The sequence below is a fragment of the Argopecten irradians genome, chromosome 3 (genome assembly GCF_041381155.1).
Source record: "Argopecten irradians isolate NY chromosome 3, Ai_NY, whole genome shotgun sequence".
In the NCBI taxonomy this organism is placed as follows: Eukaryota; Metazoa; Mollusca; class Bivalvia; order Pectinida; family Pectinidae; genus Argopecten; species Argopecten irradians.
The window spans coordinates 5,737,285-5,749,711 of NC_091136.1; the positions used below are offsets into that span (position 1 = coordinate 5,737,285).

The window sequence follows — 12,427 nt, forward strand, 5'->3', positions numbered from 1 at the left end:
TTGTCGAACTACACTCGGTTTCAACAGCGGTTTGGTTTGCAAGCAACGATCGGAGTACAACAGCATGACGTCATTGATATGTGATGACGTTAACAATTTTTGACGTGAAAATGAGAAAAAAAGTAGTTCAGGTCAAAGTTTAAAATCTTTACCAATCAAAAGATTGGCAGGTGTTATTCCACTAATTGAATATCAATTTTTTATCCAACACCAAGCACATTTATACAATGGACTGAGATTGGAATAACACGACGTATTGTGGTAGAAAAGCAGTTATCACGAAAACATTTTATATTCAATAAACTTTTGATGTGGCTTTGATGTTAGGCGTCGCTTTCTCTGTAGTCTTCAAAAGAAATATTTGCTGGCCTGTTCTTGGTCAGATGTTTTCCGCTGAGCTGCCTCCAATTTTACTATGAGATAGTCCAGGGGTGTAGAGATTGTAAGTGATCGGAACCCCTGGAGTATAGAGGATACTGTCGCACATACTGATGGATAAACACTGTCGGGTAAAATGTGCTTTACTTTAACCTTCAATACGATCACGTGAATTTGTTCCACATATAACGGATTTTTTTTCGATATTGGCACCGATTTTTTTTAACCTTCCGGTGAATGAAACGTCAATCAGTCCCAATAAAAAGTGACGTCACATTTACCGGAATGACGTTGTTTTTACGATATCGAAACTCTCGTATCCATGGCGGTGTCGTCTTTTTCTTGGTTCACAGCAAAGGTATGCATTGTAAAATAAGTCTCTGATGAGCAAATTGTTTTTGTATTTACGTACCACGTGATACCCGATAACGTTCGTGCGGGATTATTGATTCTATTGGTGATGCAATGACGTCAAATGACGTTATCACGGGATACCGCACAACGTTATTGGGTATCTATGTGGTACGCGAATTAGTCCCATTATTGGAATTGTTTGTGAAAGCGAGGTAGTAAAAAAGGAGTACACTCTCATTTGGTTTAGTGAACGAATCTTTTCTTGCGCGTCAAATAAGCGCCTTTCTTCGAGCGATACACATAAGTAAATAAACGGCAATTCGTATTCGTTTTGAATGTCTAGAAGGAAATGGTTTAAGATAAACAGAGTAAACGGTTAGCATTTTACAAAAAGGCCTAAAAGTTTTAATTTGGTTCTCGATTCGGCAAATCCTCGTCATCTCGGCTTTCCCGAGTCTCGCACCGAACTAAACTTCCCTGTAACCATGTATTCTCTACATATTATAGTGCTCGAATATTGCATGGAAAGAAAGAACCGTTGTCATGGGAAATGTAGAATCAAACCAATGGTAAAGTAATGATACCATCCTCGATACTCAAGTGGTTCCGATCACTTACGACTCCTACACCCCTGGATTATCTCATAGTAAAACTGGAGGCCACAGAACAGAACAGGTAATTTAGTCGTTTGATGTACATATCAAACGAGCCGTATAACGGTACATTGTGGTTGACTGTGTGCCTTTGAAGTAGGGCGTCGCTCTCTCTGTAGTCTTGAAATGATTTTTTACAGGCCTGTGATATATGGGACTAGAACGAATAATCATACCCTGCCTCCACTCCGGTTCCCGGCAGGGTGAATTCCACCCCGTTGCCGCTAGTGTTGCAAGCCCCGATGTGATCCACATCGGGCACTTTGAGACTGATAATAATATATTTTTCGGGTATTATCCTTATGTAACTGTATTGTTCTGACAACTATGATCAATATTCAATTCACAAACCTTTCGATTATAATCTTTCATCAAATATTAGTGGTAAAATCCAAGGCAAACACAACACATGTATAATTCTGTTCAAATACGCCGCCATGTTTGATTTACCGGAAACCGTGACGAAATGAAACACTCAACAGGTAAAATATGTTTAAAAGTTTTAAAAAGCCAACAAACTAAGAATGAATATGGTGAAACTGAACAAATGTAAGTATTATTAAGAATTAAGCAAAAAAGAATTTTTAAAGTTCATGTTAAAAACTTTGTAACATTTATTTCTTTCGTAGTGAAAATTTGTAGGTTATTCCATATATGGTACTAGGTGCCATATTTGGAGCGCGAGACTTTCTAACGAGAAGCATCATGGCGGCCAAGTGAGCCGTGTCGGAGATGTGAGCCATTCAAAAGTGCTTCAAAACATAATTTAGACATGGAGGTGGGTAAATAAATAATCATTTTATGTTAAAAATGTTTGGTATTGTTGAATTTAATTAAAAAATTACATGACACACATGAAATGCAACATTTTCACCGCTGGATGTTTTGCAACACTACGGGCAATGGGACGGAATCGTAGCTCTGACGACGACCATCTGTCAGAAATCTTCCGTCCGTCGTTCAGAGCTACGTCATCGCAGCTAATATGGGACTAGCCCATGTTTTTATCAAAAAAAACTTCCGTCTTACTTTTTCAGGTATGGTAGCAACAACTTGGACAATTTTACCTGATGTTCTATCTGCAAACATTGATTGTTGCATTATATTTTACATCCTCGATACTCCAGGGGTTTCCGATCACTAACGATCTCTACACCCCTGGACTATCTCATAATAGAAGCAGCAAACTATCTCCAAACCATCGCTTCTTTACTTCCACCATACTCCATATATCAACCGTTGATGCTATCGTAATGCCACTGGTCGTACTACCATGCGCGCGCCATCGAATTCTACAGAACAGTGCCTTGTATTTCCCGGTCGTAAGTGCTGAAGTCACAGTTGTGGTGGAATTTCAACGTATCGCCTATACAGGAAGAAAACAACACAATTTAGTCATGACGGAAGTGCGTGGTGCATATCTGAAAATACAATAGCACAGATAGAATCGATCATCAGCTTTGGGGTGAGAATAATAGAATTTTTCACCCTTTTGGGTGAGACAGGAGATTCTCTTACACAGGACAGGGTTATCCGCAATTTTACTGTTGTGAGATTTTTCTTTCTCTTACGAGTTACCCCGGACAGGTATATCCACAATTTTACCGGTGTGACAATTTTTCTATCTCACCATAGGGTAAAGACAAGCTACACGAGACCTTAGTGCAAAAGCCTCGTGTTTGACAGCTTAACAATTTTACTCCTCGGATTCAGATTATCCTGTCATACCTCAAAGGGGGTGAAATATTCCGTCGATCTCACAACGGTAAAATTAAATTTAAAGGGTCCATTACCTGTCCGATATGGATTTTGATGTATGGAATGTAAAACGATAATGATTATTCTGAAGAATCGTATAAGGATAAATTTTTCGCAAAAATCAAACCATCCATACACATGGTGGGGAATCACGTGGTCTGTAGTTGGTGTGTTACACGAATCAAAATGGCGGCCGCCAGCAGTTTTGCCAGAAAAGGAGGTAAGTCACTGAAAATACCCTTTGTATCGGCATTTTATAGTGACGAGCATATGCTATACATAATTCTAGATAGACAAACCGATACCTTAGTTGTGTTGCAACGCTCTGTACTTTTCTGTAACATTCTGACCAAAGTTTTGAATCGGAGCGATTTTGCTCGTAGTAGAATTGGTAGTATACACGAACATACATGCTTTTCGTACGTTTTCTGTGTTTAGATGAGGCCATTCAAATGTGATATTGTCTAAATGTTATAGTCTACATTCAATTGCATATATATAACCTTTCTGGCAGAAAACATCATGTTCATTGTTAATTCTTTGGTTTTGTAAAAGGATGAGTAAGTATACACGTTCTGTTTTGGACTGATGAGTTGACAAGAACTGCTACATATTTCCGTCAATTTGACTAGTCTGGCAAACAATGATAGTGTGTGTTCAAGTATGTAGATTAACTTATACCAGTTAGAATTAAGATTAGTATACATATTTAATTGATTAAACTTTAACACATAACATTGGAAGGTGAGAGGATATACCCGTTTGAAGTTCCGCAAGTGACCGGAAGTGGACGTCGTTTGCAGCTTCAGTCAAAATGGCAAATATATACGTTGCTTTTTTAACGACAAGTATGCCATACAAAGCAACAGGAATCTGTAAAATATGCCGTACAGTCATTATTGGCTTACATTATGTTGATCTCCAGTGACTGCAGTCCAAAGGAATTTAAGCGAGAGATTTTTAAGTTTTATTTCTGAAGGAAACAGTCATGACATTGGGTCTTTCCTTAATTCACAATCTTTATTTCTTTATACAAAATGACGTGACTAGTTCCCTTTATTATAACCGTAATTCTATTGAAAAAAACTAGACACGGTGCTCACAAGCGTTCCCATGTTCCAAAGAAAGACGTTCCCTACAAGTTTCGCGAATTTGAAATACACTGTGTGTGGTGTAGCCCATATTCCCTTTTAAAAGCCATTTTACAAATTTTGTATATTATCTGGAGCATATCAACATAACGATATGATACAAAGAATCCCTACGGAACCGACTCTAATTAATGTTTGGAAGATCTTATGATTGATAACTAGTAGAATTTACGTATATTGTACTTGTTTATTTATACATTTGTATTTTTATTGTTAAGACGACTGTTTTTAAAATACATATTGAAGCATGGGTTTTGTTCATTAGTTTTATTTCTACTCTTCTGTACAGTCCTATTTTAATCCGGTAGCATTCTTGGTTCATTGCAAGGAGACTTGACCCATCTTACACACAGGAATCTTTTTGTATGGCGACACGTTAACCGTTCCTTCTTTCCGTCGTTCTGACCGGCGTTTTCTTCCTGTCTCTGAAAAATACCAAACGTGTGTTATTGATGTTGTACAAATTACTTGTTTGTTGTTTATAAACTTGTTTTTGATTTTCCCTTTGGATGAATAAAGTTATGGTAAGTATTATGTCAGCCAAAATTGGTTACGAGAAACCATCAATGTCTTTCTTTGACTAAGTTGTAGGTTCATTCTATAACATATTCATTTACAGTATAAAACTGATTAACAAACAAATCTCAACATTACCAACACTTAAAAACATTAAACGTGTGTATTAGATACCGTATATATCTATATTGATCGTCTAGAAATGGACGGACACAGACAAAAAGTGTTATGACATTCCCCAACCTTCCCGTTTGTTTCCTTAACCAGATGATATGCAGTCATGGCTTTGATGCAGTAGGTTGTGAATGTCCTGGATATTATAACAGTTGTCATATATATTGAACGATATTCCATTGAACGATAGCTTGTTAACATATTCCGTTAAATTTTAACCGCCCACATACTACATCATGCGGTTGATTCTAACTGGTATAAGTTAATCATGTAAACATACTTGAACATAATTATTACGATATCATTGTTTAACAGCTTAGTTAAAGTAACGGACATATGTAGCAGTTCGTGTCAACTCATCAATCCAAAACGGTACGTGTTTACTCATCCTTTCGTAAAACCAAAGAATCAACAATGAACATGATGTTTTCTGCCAGAAAGGTTAGATGTGCAATTGAATGTAGACTATCATATTTAGGGAATTACAGCGAATGGCCCCGTCTAAACACAGAAAACGTACGAAAAGTGTATGTTCGTGTATACTACCAATTCTACTACGAGCAAAATCGCTCCGATTCAAAACTTTGGTTAGAATGTTACAGAAAAGTACAGAGCGTTGCAACACAACTAAGGTATCGGTTTGTCTAGAATTATGTATAGCATATGCTCGTCACTATAAAATGCCGATATAAAGGGTATTTTCAGTGACTTACCTCCTTTTCTGGCAAAACTGCTGGCGGCCGCCATTTTGATTCGTGTACACACACCAACTACAGACCACGTGATTCCCCACCGTGATACATATGTACATTTGTTTATCATCTTTCTTTATTCATACACATGTGCATTTGATTATCATCTTTCTTTATTCATACACATGTGCATTTGATTATCATCTTTCTTTATTCGTACACATGCGCATTTGTTTATCATCTTTCTCTTTCACATATACACATGTGGATTTGCTAATCATCTTTCTCTACCATCCATGCACAAGCGCATTTGTTTATCATCTTTTTTATCATGCATACACATGTGCATTTTTAATCATCTTACTTTATCATCCATTCACATGTTCATTCAATTTTATTAAACTTCTTCCTTTGTCATCCATACTCTGTACTCCCAACTTTTGAGGATTAAAGAATGATGATGCTTTGCATTTGTTTACCATCTTTCTTTATTATCCATACACACGTTCATTCAATTTTATTAATCTTCTTCCTTTGTCATCCATACATATGTGCATTTTTTACCATCTTTCTTTATCATCCATACACATGTGCATTTGTTTATCATCTTTTTAAGTTTCACAGAAACGTCCTGCTTAATTTATGGGAAAACACATCAAAAGCTTCTTGAAATGAATGATGTCATTTATTGTTATAATGAATTGTGTATATATATTTATAACATCGAACATATATCTCAGTAAATAATGATTACATACATATTGAAAATCGGCTAGAAATCGAATTTTAATTTCAGAAAATGTGTGTACATTTTTTTATGTTTTGAATAGTAAAACTACATATTATCAAAATTCCTGATATCACTACATATAATATGGTAAAATTGTTGGATTTTTTTTTATAAAATGTTGCAATATCTTTTTGGAATTCATCATAAAATAACAAAATGTAAATAATTCAGTTGTTTGGAAAACGTTTAATGCTTAAATGAAACTGAAAATAAGTTAAAGTACTGTCTAAAGTTATGTCAGTATTCATTTGTCAGATAATTATGACATGGATATTGTCACAGTTTAAAGATGCTCCACCGCTGACAAATGGTATTTTTCCACTATCAAAAGCAGGGACAGACGTTTTAGTATTTTTCTTCAGTTACAAAAGTTACTTACTTTATACCATTACCACCATTGAAAAGTTTGAGCTTCTAATTTAACTTCAGGTTATAAATATAGAAAACAATTAATTGCATCCCGAAAAAATTCCGTAGCACTATATTCTATATGGAATGAAGTACTGATTGCGCATGCACCAAAGGCGAGATAAATTATGTTTTATTATTTTTTGTGTTAATTAGACTATTATATACACGATTAAACATCAATTATTGTTCAAATGATGAATATCATTTATACTCTGTCGGCGGTGGAGCATCTTTAAATGTCGCTTTGAAGTTATCTGTCGATGGTATTTGAAAATTATCAAACAAATAATTTAATTGAGATTTTGTGACGTCAACAGTTACCAAAGGAATTTGAAGATACGGCGTAAACTCGGCGTGTGTCTATCTTCACTTCGCCCCTATAGTACACATTGACGAGGGGATCGCCTCTCTGCAGCATCTTATTATTTGCTGCGAATTGTATCGCTGAAATGTTTTCATGAGGACTAGAAAATCCTATTACCTGTCCCAGCTTATGTTGAACAAGATTTCGAAGGAGGGCCTTAGCAATTGCATCATTGTCAGCATAAAGCGGAGCGATCTGATTAAACGAGCCTTGTGACCGAAGCACTCCATACCCACATACATTGTTATTCCGCATAGCAATATATGTCTTTGAGTTTTCATTTTGGATCCAATTCCGTATATAAATCCCTCGAGGGACTTGGTGGATTTCAGAGTCATACACTATAATGTCTGACATTTCAACATCCGATAAAGGTAAAATTCTAAAATTTTCATTTGAGCACGGTGTTAGAGTTTCCGGATCAACGCGGCCGTAATTGTAATAGGTCATATACGACCTATGTAGAGATACATCGTACCGTGTCTCAATTTTACGTACAGCATCTGGCCAGACAAATGTATTGATGTTTGCACCTTCTGGAAACCTGTGCCAAAGCTGTTTAAACATTTGATGACCCACACGGTTATTCCGGTGTGACGCGGCCACCAGCCACATACCCATATGGACTGAGGACGGATCATGAGCTAGAAATCCATGGCAACCTGAAATGATCGAACAAATGAAACGTTCAATTGGTAATAAAAATATATGTTTTCGGATGTTAATAACTTAAAATAATTCAATTTTTTCTTATTACGAGCAGTTTTATTGACTTAAAAATTTACTTTATCAGCCCACAAAGGAAAAAAATTGCGTCGCCATTTATGACATTGCTTCTGATCGGCTGAGATGACGGCGTAATGATTTTATAGTCAAAAGAGTCCCGTATTGAATATTGAAGAGATTGTCTCTAGTAAATTGAATTATAATGATTAATTTGAATAGATTTTTTTATGTTATGGAGATATAACACAAAATTGTGAGTGTACTCTAATCATAAACCGCTCTATTCAAGTTAATCATTAACTTACATTATATATAATAATAAAAAAAAATACACGATCTTATTGCAGCGAAAATAGTACAGAGATTAAGAAGATTGCAGTTTTGACAAAGCAGCAAGCACCCGGCAAATTTTCATAGGAGTAGCCTCCCCTTCTTCGTCTTCATGTTCACTAGTTGTAGCGATTAACGGTAAAACGAATTTGCCACAAGCAGCGACGTAGCAAGGTCTGGATAGGCCTGCAAGCCTGGGGGTGCTCAGGGTCCAGGAGCGAAGCCCCCCCCCAGAAGCTGACGGGAGATTGTTACAATGTAGTAGCTATTTTACTTCTATGGAAACTTTTAACGTACAGTGTATATACCAATGGTTAAATGGAGGTAACGATATTTAGGTGATAACCATGCAAAACTATACACAAAATTAGAACAGTGGTGATTTTTTTTATTTAGTTTAAACATATTTTATTGACATGAAATGACAAAAGGATAAGTCATTAAGTTTTACCAACTTATATGCGACTTCTCCTGAAATATAGAAAATATAAACATACATAAATGAATAGTCACGTGATTACATGGAACAAAATAGTATGAATTCACATAAAACACCAAGAACATTAAACTAGTAAGAGAGAGGGAGAAAGATAGAGATTAATCCCATTAATCGGGTGAAGAAATTGATTTGTACTATTAGTATTCGTGTGATACCATTATAATATATAAAACAAGCGATGAAAAATGGGAAAAAAAATCTTGACAACTTGTAATGATATAGGAAATAAGTAAGAGAGCGAAAGAGAGAGGGGGAGAGAGAGTGTGAAAGAGAGAGAGATAGAAAGAGAGAAAAAGATAGATGAAGAGAGAGAGAGTCGATCAATCAAATCTACCCGTTCTTACCAGGAATTGCTGTACAGCTTTTGCAATTTTCATGTTATTAATGATTGAAATGTTAAGATCACCTTTGCATAGAATATCAATGTTAATGGCGCCTTCGTACCACGATAAATCAGTGTTGAGAAGTGCTCGATGATTGGCATACAAAGGGCAAACAATAAAGAAGTGATAGCTGTCCTCACAGGGATGTCCACACTGACAATATGCAGAATCGGTAAGATTTGCTCTAAAAAGGTCATATTTTAGGGAACTTGCTCGGTTTCTTAGACGACAATGGAGGATATTAAGTTTTCTTGGTCCATATGTTGCAAAAGGAAAATTAAAGTTTGAATTTGTTTTCAGGGATTTCATCATATTGAGTTTAAAAGAATTTATGGAAGGAGAATTTCTAATGTTATGGTCTAAAACATTCCAAAGATGTATAGTAGAGGGAAAAAATGAACTTTGAGATAATTGTAACCGATAGTAGTGTTCTCTTATTTGATATGCATTTCGTAAGTTATAAGGGGTTAAATTACCAACATCATCAGGCAATATATCTATGAGGAAACTTGGTGCCATACCATGGACTATTGAATATAACATCGAAAGTTTACGAGCTTCACGTCTCTTAGAAAGTGGCAGCCAACCGGTTTCGCGGTATAAAAACTCAGTTTTAGTAAAAACTGGAAGCCCTGTAACAATCCTTGCCGCTTCTAACTGAATATTTTCAAGTTTTAAAGAATTATTTACTCCGCAGTTGTCCCATACTTCACACGCATACTCAAGCAAAGGTCTTATATAAGTGAGATACAGTTTTTCCAAGTTATTTCTTTTTAGAATTAGTTTTTGTTTGCGTAGGGTTGCTATGTATTTAGTTACTTTACTTGTGATATATTCTATATGGATATTCCACTTACAGTCGTTAGTTATAATAACACCGAGGTGTTTGTGATTATTAGTAAAATGAATGGGAGTGTCATCAAAAGTAAGGGACGGGTTATACGGTAACTGACGATTAGATATGACTAGAGCCTCTGTTTTAATGGGATTGAATTTCATCAACCAATCTTTCGACCAAATTTCTAGTTTCCTTAAGTCCGATTGTGCTTCGTTCTCGATTAGAAGTAAGTTCGAGGATGAGTAAGAGAGTGATGTATCGTCTGCAAAAAGCCTAGTTAGAGAAGCAAGATTACAACAGATATCATTTATGTATATCAGGAAAAAACAAGGGTCCAAGTACAGAACCTTGAGGAACACCAGCAAGTATTGTTTTAAAAGAAGATAATGATTGTTTTACAAAAACCGCTTGTTTTCTGTTACTCAAGTAGTTACTTATCCATCGAAGAAGTTGACCTGATATACCGTAATTGTTCAGCTTATGTATGAGACCCTTATGCCATACCCTGTCAAAAGCCTTCGAAAAATCACAAAATATTAAAATGGAATGTTCATACTTTTCTAAGGAGGTAATTATTGAGTGGTAGATTTCAATAAGCTGATGTGAGGTAGAATGCATGGATAAAAATCCTGCCTGGTATTTATAGATTAAGTCATTATCAATCATGAAATTATAGATGTATTTATGTACTACACGCTCAAATAATTTACCTATACAGCTTAGAAGAGATATTGGTCTGTAATTAGACACAATGCTGGGGTCATTAGATTTAAAAATAGGCATAACATGAGCAATTTTCCATGCGTCAGGATATACACCAGACGAAAGGGAAAAATTAAATATAATAGACAGAGGCACACAAACTTCATTTGAGGCCAACTTCAACATTGTATGACTTATACCGTCAGGGCCTGACGCTTTTTTAACATTTAATATATCTAAGATGTCTAAGATTTCACTGGGAGCAATATTTATTTCGGATAAAACAGAGCCAGTACGACTATCAAATAATGGTAAATCTTTATCTAATTCATTTGCCGGTAAGTTGGAAACAGAGCTAAAATAATTATTTAAAAGTTCACATTTACTGTCGTTATCATATATCATTTCGTTAGTGGTACAGTCCAATAACGGGGATATCTCTGTGTTCTTCTGTCCTTTAAGTATATTTCTAAGAAGTTTCCAATATATCTTGGGATTGTTATTGTTATTATCTATCACTGTATCGATATTATCGTAGAAAATTTCTTTTGCCCTTTTTATCATGTTATTTACTTTATTTCTCATATGCTTATAATTACTCCTATTTCGATCTGTCCTATGGTTAAAAAATATTTTTTTAAGTCTATCTCTTTTTCTCATATAGAGTCTGAGGAGGCTATTCATCCACGGTTTGTCTGTATCTCTGACCAGAATTTCTCTGCAAGGAATACATTTACTTATAGCATCAAGAAATGTTTCAGTAAAAAAACTACACATTTGATTAACATTTGGCATATTGTTCAAAATATCAAACCACGGGATACTGCTTAATATGGTCTTTAGTTCCTCAACATTAGCATGCTCGTACTGCCACACCTTTCTTTTATAAAAGTGGTTAACTTTTACTGGAATTTTAATTATTACAAATGCTGCATCATGGTCACTAACTGCTCGCTCAATATTTACAACATCAGAAAAAATGACATCAACCAAATCACTAACTATAACAGGGTCAAGAAGTGTGGAAGACGTAGCAGACTGCCTGGTAGACTCGGTAATTACATTTAATAAATTATAATTTGTCAGAATATAACCTAAATCACCTCTGACATTTACAGAAAAATCAACATTTAAATCGCCTGTGATAATTACATATGAAGTTTCTTCAAATGCAGCATCAATCGAATATCGCAGATGCTGCCACAGGTCAGTACTATCATTACTAGGGGGTCTGTATAAGTTGCAAATTAGATAGAGAATATTTTTGCATTTTAACTGTAGCCATATTAATTCAGTGTTATCAGATTCAAGGTCGAGTCTTCGCTTGGCGAAAAGGGATTCTGAGATATACATAGCGACACCGCCACCAAACATATTTCTATCCTTTCGAAAAGGTTCAGAGAAACCATCTATTCGGATGTCAGAATTTGGAATAGAGTCATCAAGATGTGTTTCCGTAACACATAAAATATCAATATCGTCTACCAATGAATTCAAATAATTCACTTTATTCCGCAGACTGCGGATATTCAAATTTATGTATTTTTTATATACATATAATCGTACTATACTAGACTCCCCTGACAAGCGCTCGAACAAAAAACACGGATTTTGGTTGTAAAAATTAAAATAGTAAGCAATGGGAGAATTTTGTGTTATTTTAACTGATGACAAACTTATGGCGAATATTTTAAACAATTTTAAAATT

At 35.4% G+C, this 12,427-nt stretch overlaps 1 protein-coding gene across 1 annotated transcript in view; it reads right to left on the reverse strand.

The window, feature by feature from the left end:
* The window catches only part of LOC138317395 (small ribosomal subunit protein eS19), a 332,587-nt gene that overhangs the window by 219,665 nt on the left and 100,495 nt on the right, over window positions 1-12,427 (reverse strand). The gene's annotated exons all lie outside the window — the stretch shown is intronic.